Raw genomic sequence first — 8333 nt, forward strand, 5'->3', positions numbered from 1 at the left:
CAGCTTACCCTACAGTTACAGCTGAGAGGTATGAAATTAAAGCGGCTCGTGGATACACTTCCATGTTAACTGCCCACGAGAGAACTGTGACCTTGAACTTATTTTACCACATGGTTTCTTTCCTAAGACTGACTGATATATATTTTGTTTTCTTCCCTAAGACTGACTGATATATATTTTGTTTTCTTCCCTTCCAGGAAAGTTAAATGGGGCAATGGATTTTATATTTATTCATTTGTTTATTTCCTTCTCTCGCTCTCTCTCTCTGCAGGGTGAATGAAAAGTAAGTATGCGATGGAAACAAACCTTAAACAAGTAACCAGTGTTGATAATATTTCTCCTGGCCCGTACGGGGATCGAACCCGCTACCTTGGCGTTATTAGCACCACGCTCTAACCAACTGAGCTAACCAGCCAAACTGTCCCAAAAAAACCTCTTGTTAAAAAAATCTGTCTTTTCACTGCTTTAAATTTGTTATCTATCTATCTATCTATCTATCTATCTATCATTTCCGAGTTCATCATGTGGTTTTCCTTTTCCATGAATCCGAGGATTCCTTCTGTGCAGCATATAGAAGAAGCGTGACGAAAATGAAAATCAATTTATTCTAAGCAATCCACTCTTTAGTGCTTCTTCTTTAGGCCAATGTCATAGCATTTTCACATCCACCAAGCAAACTGTAGCACATTCCTGTTAATGGAACGATTTGCCTCTCCTCTGCTCTGCTGTTGACCTAGTTAACCTCTCTCTCATTCCTCCTAGGGCATGAAGCAGAAGTAGACAATGGCCGACAGTGCAAATCGCGTTGCAATCGTAGTTGAAGAACTCCAGGCACTCGACGAACAGATTCAGAAACTGCTGTCCCGACGAAGATACCTTAGAGATTTGAAGGCCCGGCTGCTGGATAAACTGTCCTCACCATCGTTAACCGGCGAAACATCAACCCTGCGTTGTGCCGACCTCACCCCCGATTAAAATGTAAAGATGTCAGTTTTGGTAAGTTCAAGTCCTTTGAGTATCTCGCCGTTGTTATCCATAGAGATTCTCAAGTACTAGGTATTATCCGTGTATAGACCTCCAAAATTCAAAGCGTCTTTTTTTGAGGAATTCTCTGACTTTATGTCAATTTTAATTACTAACTATGACACACTCCTATAGTTGGCGACGTTAATTTTCATACAGATAATCAGTGTGATCTAAAAGTAAAAGAATTTATGAACCTCCTGGATTCTTTTGATTTGAGGCAGCTTGTTAATCAGCCTACACATAAAGCAGGTCATATGTTAGACTTAGTGATTACACAAAGGACTGAAAGTTGATATAAAGCAGATCATTGATATTGGTCTATCAGATCATTTTCTTCTACTTTTTAATATAGAAATAATGATTAAAAACACTCATGAGAAGCATATTGTTAAAAAACGCTTCTTTGACTCGGCAGCAGCTTTAAAACTTACAAACATTCTAAGCAATCAGTCCGTTTATAGTGCCAACTATAATAGCGAGGATAATGTAAATAGTAAGGTGGAAAGATTTAATACTAAAGTGAGAGCTGCTGTTGACATAGTGGCACCTGAAAAGACAGTGAAAAAATCTTCTAGCATTGTTATACCATGGAAGACCCAAAGAGTGTCTGATTCAGTGGCGGCTGGTGAAAATGTTTTGAGGTGGGGCTGTGGTACAGCAAACAATTTCTCAAACAATTCTTCACAAATCAAAGCAATATGATTTATTGCAATGCAGACAAAGTTAAAGAACATTATTAAATCATGTCTGATCAATTATTTCAATATATATATATATATATATACACACACACACACGACAAATGTGAGGACAACCATGTACAGGAAAATAACTGTGGTGGGAAAAAAAAACTGCATCTTTTTTTTTACTTATTTGTACAGGAATTTTGCTCTTCTCTCCTTCTGATTAACAAACTTCTCAATTACTTTCTTATTGAAGTCAGGAATGTCTCTGACAAGTTTCTTCTCAATAGAAAGCATTGCCACAAAGCCCACAAAATTTAACACAATCAATTATCTTGGATAAAATATACCGATTTTTATCTACCTCCTCGTTGTGTTTTCTTATCGCAATCCTGTGACCGTCGTCTAACTGAGTAGCGATGTTTACTCTTCCCAAAATGGCTAGTTTGACGGAATTATCCATGTGTGTCCTGGTGTTCTCATGTTTTCTTACTTTCTCGGACAGGTGCTTCATATCTCTCACTCCCGTAACTGTCCAAGCAGGATCTGTCCCAGTTGCTTTAAACAACAAGCACGGAAACAAAATAAGGCATTAGCAGAAAGCGCATCCACATAGCCAGGCCTTTTGGTGTACCAACTGGAAGAGTAGCTGCGTGTACTTCTTCCCTTTTTGCTTATCTGCTGTCTGATTAAGAGGTTAGGCTGATCTGGACCCAGCTCCTTTACCTTCAGTTTTTCTGCCAAAGTTCTCTTCTCAAACGGATATTGGAGTAGAGATTGAACAGAGTTGGGTTCGTGTCCGGAATTAACAACACCTGAGTCCACCATTGTCACGTAATGTTAATTGAAAATTGCGCCACTACAGACCATCCTTGATTTTAGCTGCTTGGGCGACAGAAAAATCGCCCATTTCAGTTAAGATTTGAGGACGCTGATTGGCTAAATTTTATGTCACATCTTGAATATATTTATATCTTGAATCAGCATTTGACTAAATTCTACAAAGACCGCCTCCTTGGGCGATATCTCGATCGCCCCTCAGCTGAAATTGAGACGTGCTGACAGGCAGAGAAGTTATATGGTGATGGTGAAAACATTTATTTTTTACAGAAGATTTTCTAATATATCACATCATATAATTATACATTTAAATAATTTATATAATTATTATTTTGTGTGTGTGGTTCAGGGAGGGCGGCGCCCTAGCGCCCTCTATTGGCCAGCCGCCACTGGTCTGATTTAAAGAGAACATGCCACAGAGTTGAACGTAAATGGAGGAAGACTAAACTAACTATTCATTATGAAATATTAAAAGTTAAAATAACAGAATACAATAACACTGTCCATCTTGAGAGACGCTGCTATTTCTCTAAGATTATAAATAACAATGCTAGTAATCCCAGAGTCTTATTTTCTACAATTGATCGCCTACTAAACCCAGGTAACTCAAAGGAATGCCTCCTAAGTACTTCTAGTAAAACCTGTGAGGCTATCGCTGTATTTTTCAATCAAAAAATTAATGATATTAGAAATAACATAGTATATCCCTCCAACACTAAGGATCGTCCTAAACCCCAGCATTCTGTTATAAACAAATTAAACTCTTTCACTACGGTAGATTTACCCGATTTACAAAAAATAATATCTCAATTAAAACCCTCCACCTGTGTCGATCCAATACCAACAAATTATTTCAAAGAAGTATCGGGCGTGCTAATTGATAATATTCTGGACATAATAAATTTGTCATTAGATACGGGGTCTTCCCAGACTGTCTTAGGACTGCTGTAGTTAAACCCCTACTTAAGAAACATAATCTTCACCCCTCGGCTCTTGAAAATTTTAGAACCATCTCTAACCTGCCTTTCTTAAGTAAAGTTCTGGAGAAGGCAGCCATTATGCAGTTAAATGACCACCTAAATAAACCTGCTATTCTTGATAAATTTCAGTCGGGTTTTAGAACAAATCACAGCACAGAAACTGCACTTGTTAAAGTAGTAAATGACTTGCGAGTGAATGCAGACAGAGGCCATTTATCTGTTCTCATCCTCTTAGATCTGAGTGCTGCATTTGACACCATTGATCACAACATTCTTAGAAATCGCCTTAGTCAATGGGTGGGCCTCTCTGGCACAGTCTTAAATTGGTTTGAATCCTACCTGACAGGGAGAAAATTTTTTGTTAGTTGTGGGAATTACAACTCGAAGACACATGATATCCAATATGGTGTTCCACAAGGCTCTATCCTGGGTCCGCTGCTCTTCTCAATCTACATTTTTCCGTTAGGTCAGATTATCTCGGGGCACAACGTGAGCTACCATAGCTATGCTGATGACACACAGCTGTACTTATCAATAGCTCCTGATGACTCTGATTCTCTTGATTCACTAACACAATGAATGTCTGACTGGTATCTCAGAATGGATGAATAGTAATTTTCTCAAGTTAAATAAAGAGAAAACTGAAATCTTAGTGATCAGCAATAATGGATACAATGAGGCTATTAGAAATAAACTGGATACATTAGGATTAAAAGTCAAGACGGTGGTAAAAAGCTTAGAGGTGATTTTGACTGTAATCTGAATTTTAAATCATATATTAATCAGATCATTAGGACAGCATTTTTTCACTTAAGAAACATAAGTAAAGTTAGACCGTTTATATCACTGAAAGATGCTGAGAAATTAGTTCACGCGTTTGTTTTCAGTTGACTAGATTACTGTAACGCACTCCTCTCTGGACTACCCAAAAAAGAAATAAATCGTTTGCAACTAGTGCAGAATGCAGCTGCTAGAATCCTAACTAGGAAAAGAAAATCCGAACACATTTCTCCAGTTTTAATGTCACTACACTGGTTACCTGTGTCATTCAGGATTGACTTTAAAATTCTGCTTATGGTTTATAAAGCCTTAAATAATCTCGCCCCATCTTATATATCGGAATGTCTGACACCTTATATTCCAAATCGTAACCTCAGATCCTCAAATGAGGGTCTCCTTAGAATTCCAAGAACAAAACTTAAAAAAAGTGGTGAGGCGGCCTTCTGCTGCTATGCACCTAAAATCTGGAATAGCCTGCCAATAGGAATTCGCCAGGCTGATACAGTAGAGCACTTTAAAACACTGCTGAAAACACATTACTTTAACATGGCCTTTTTATTACTTCAATTTAACTTAATCCTGATACTCTATGTTCAATTTCCTCAAAATAACTATTCATGGTGGCTCTTAAATCCGTACTGACCCCTACACTCTTTTCTGTTTCTTTTCCGGTTTCTTTGTGGTGGTGGCCTGCGCCACCACCACCTACTCAAAGCTTCATGATGCTCCAACAATGATGGACGGATTAAAAGGCAGAAGTCTACGTGACCATCATCATCATCAAGCCCTTCCGTGAGAATCCTAAATCCAAAGAGGACTGTTTCATTTATGTTAGGTAGAATGCCCAGAGGGGACTGGGCAGTCTCATGGTCTGGAATCCCTACAGATTTTATTTTTTCTCCAGCCGTCTGGATTTTTTTTTGTTTTTTCTGTCCCCTCCCCCCTGGCCATTGAACCTAACTCTTATTCGATGTTAATTAATGTTGATTTATTTTGTTTTATAATTGTGTCTTTCATTTTTCTATTCTTTAATATGTAAAGCACTTTGAGCTACTGTTTGTATGAAAATGTGCTATATAAATAAATGTTGTTGTTGTCCCCCCATCGCTCAGTTTAGATGGCCGGCCAGCTCTAGGAAGAATCCTGATGGTTTTGAACTTCTTCCACTTATGGATGATGGAGGCCACTGTGCTCATTGGAACTTTCAAAGCAGCAGAAATTTTTCTGTAATCTTCCCCAGATTTGTGCCTTGAGACAATCCTGTCCCGGAGGTCTACAGACAATTCCTTTGTCTTCATGCTTGGTTTGTGCTCTGACTTGAACTGTCAACTGTGGGACCTTCTATAGACAGGTGTGTGCCTTTCCAAATCCTGTCCAATCAACTGAATGTACAACAGGTGGACTCCAATTAAGCTGCAGAAACATCTCAAGGATGATCAGGGGAAACAGGATGCACCTGAGCTCAATTTTGAGCTGCATGGCAAAGGCTGTGAATACTTATGTACATGTGCTTTCTCAATTTTTTTTATTTTTAATAAATTTGCAAAAATTTCAAGTAAACGTTTTTCATGTTGTCATTATGGGGTGTTGTGTGTAGAATTCTGAGGAAAAAAATGAATTTAATCCATTTTGGAATAAGGCTGTAACATAACAAAATGTGGATAAAGTGATGCGCTGTGAATACTTTCCAGATTCACTGTATTTGATCTCTTTTTCACCGAGTAACAATTTCCGTTTGTTAACACTAATGTGATCTTTACTCTCATTTTTTTTTTTTACTACTTTTATAAGCTTTAACTTGCTCTGCATGTTTATCGCGCCAACCTTTCTTCTTTGATTAGTCATTGCTTACTTTCCTTATTTTTTGAATTTGCACATAGATTATTATTCTTTTTTTGCACTTTTTTGGGCATTCTTTTCTCTTCAATGCTTTTGGGTCTCTTTAAGATGCACTACTCTTTCTTCTTCGCTTAGCCGTGGACGTGCTATATTTAACTTAGAAATTTTTTTAGAGCAGCTCCTTCTTCTTCGCTTAGTAGTTTTTGAAGTTCTATCCAGCAACTGAGAGGTTAGATGACCGTGATCTTGTTTGAAAATGGTTTAAAGTAGGGCATGACTTGCAAAGGTCACCGTCTCACTGGGCTTGTTTCCACAGGATGTCAGTATTACGTTATTTGACCGTGTCACCGGACATGAAAGTGTCTCTCTGAAGTATCTCTCTCTGTCTCTCTTCAAATGTGTCTTTCTTCAAAAGATCACATTTTATCACTAAAAAGTCACATCCCAGGTGTTTTGTTATAAAATTAATATGAAGACATTTTGGTGACAAGATTATTTGGAAGACAGATTTTTTTCAAGTCCCGTGAGACAAGACTTTTGCCTTGACAATTTTTCAAGTCACGCCCTGCTCTACAACATTTTCAAACAAGACCTCAGCTTTCATTTGCGTGAATGTTTTTTTTTTTTTCAGATGCAGTTCTTGCACTCTCAGCTTTTATACATTTTAATGTTTTCCTCACTTTAAGTTCCCATTTAAAGAAGATGTATTATGTCCAAATCTTGTTGAAGAATTTAATCACGAAGGGTTATCAGCATATAAATTACAAACAAAAATCCTAGGACAGAGAAACTAACAAGTCAAACAAATTAACACGAAAAATTTTGATTGGTTACACATTAAATTGGTTAAATGCGTCCAGAAATGTTGAACGGTTACACAGTAAATCGGTTAAATGTGTGTCAATAGACTATGCTGAAACAATCGGTTGTGATTGTGTGGAAGATTAAAACAACAACTTACAACATCACAAAGAATATCTACATCCGTTAGCAATGTCCGGTCTTACAACGCATGAATTATTGTAGAAAGAAGGATGTATCCAAGAAAAGTAATGTAGTAAATCTTCCGTGGATAACATTAGACAACAAAGGAGATCTTCATATGACATTCGTATTAAAACATTATCCGTTTCCAGTTAGAATAGCTTTTGCAAAGACAATTAACAAATCTCAGAGCCAAACATTCAAAAAAGTCATTTTATTTATTAGAGAGAAAGAAACGAAATTCAATCACGTGCAGTTATACGTTGCATTTATGCATACGTAGCAATTCCCATGACAATAAAAATCTGTTTAAATTGTACATTCGCATCCCCATACATGAGTGGCAGAACTGCCAAAGGCTAGTGCATAGCACAGGCCAGGGGGTTTGGCAAGCGAAGTGAGCTGGGGGCGAAATCTCCTAGTATATATAATCTTTGAGTCAGAGATCCCTTGAAACCAAGGCACCTCGGAGACAGAACTACACCTAAATACAGCTTTATAAGTTCAGGTGATGAGTTGGTCAATAAAAGAAAGAGGAAAGTCAAACTGAGAGTGTTTTCAGTTACGGCCAAATTTTCAAGAAACTGCAAGATAAGAATCACTTGGAACAAGAGCACATTTGTTGCATGACTTGGTGACCTTCATCTGGTTTACAGAACTACACTTGATTACCTACACTCTATTTGCTTTCCTCTTACAGCAGTAGCTTTTGGAATAATGTTAGAAGATTAAAGTGTATAAAGCCAGCTTTCTCATTTGTTTGTTTGTGCTACTGTATTGCTGATGGTTAGGAACCTTTTCCTTTCCCAGCTAGGTAAATTCTGGTTTAAGGAGCTATGCCAGCAGGCATTACACATGCTTCAGAATAGGTCATCCACCTGAAGATAAGCATGTTTAGAACTGACCAGTACCAAGATGGGAGACCATCTAGGAAAAGCTTGGGGTTCATCTGGAATAGCTGTTGGTGAAACCAGCAGGAGGTGCTTAACCTGTGGTCTGAATGTGGATCCTAGTATAGTGACAGGGACACTATGCTGTAAAAATGTCACTGTCCTTCAAATTAGATGTAAAACTGAGGTCCCGACTCACTGTGATCATTAAAGATCCCAGGGCATCTTTTGAAAACAGTAGGGTTTATCTTGATGTCCTGGATAAATTGTCCTCCATGGCATAGTCATTGCCATCCAGTGTCTCTACTTGG

General features: G+C 37.9%; 1 non-coding gene across 1 annotated transcript; it reads right to left on the reverse strand.

The window, feature by feature from the left end:
• Positions 1-341: 341 nt before the first annotated feature.
• Positions 342-415, reverse strand: trnai-aau. The gene has a single exon. It is a non-coding gene; the product is annotated as a tRNA-Ile (tRNA).
• Positions 416-8333: the final 7918 nt, after the last annotated feature.

Source organism: Polypterus senegalus, chromosome 4 (genome assembly GCF_016835505.1).
Source record: "Polypterus senegalus isolate Bchr_013 chromosome 4, ASM1683550v1, whole genome shotgun sequence".
NCBI lineage: Eukaryota > Metazoa > Chordata > Cladistia > Polypteriformes > Polypteridae > Polypterus > Polypterus senegalus.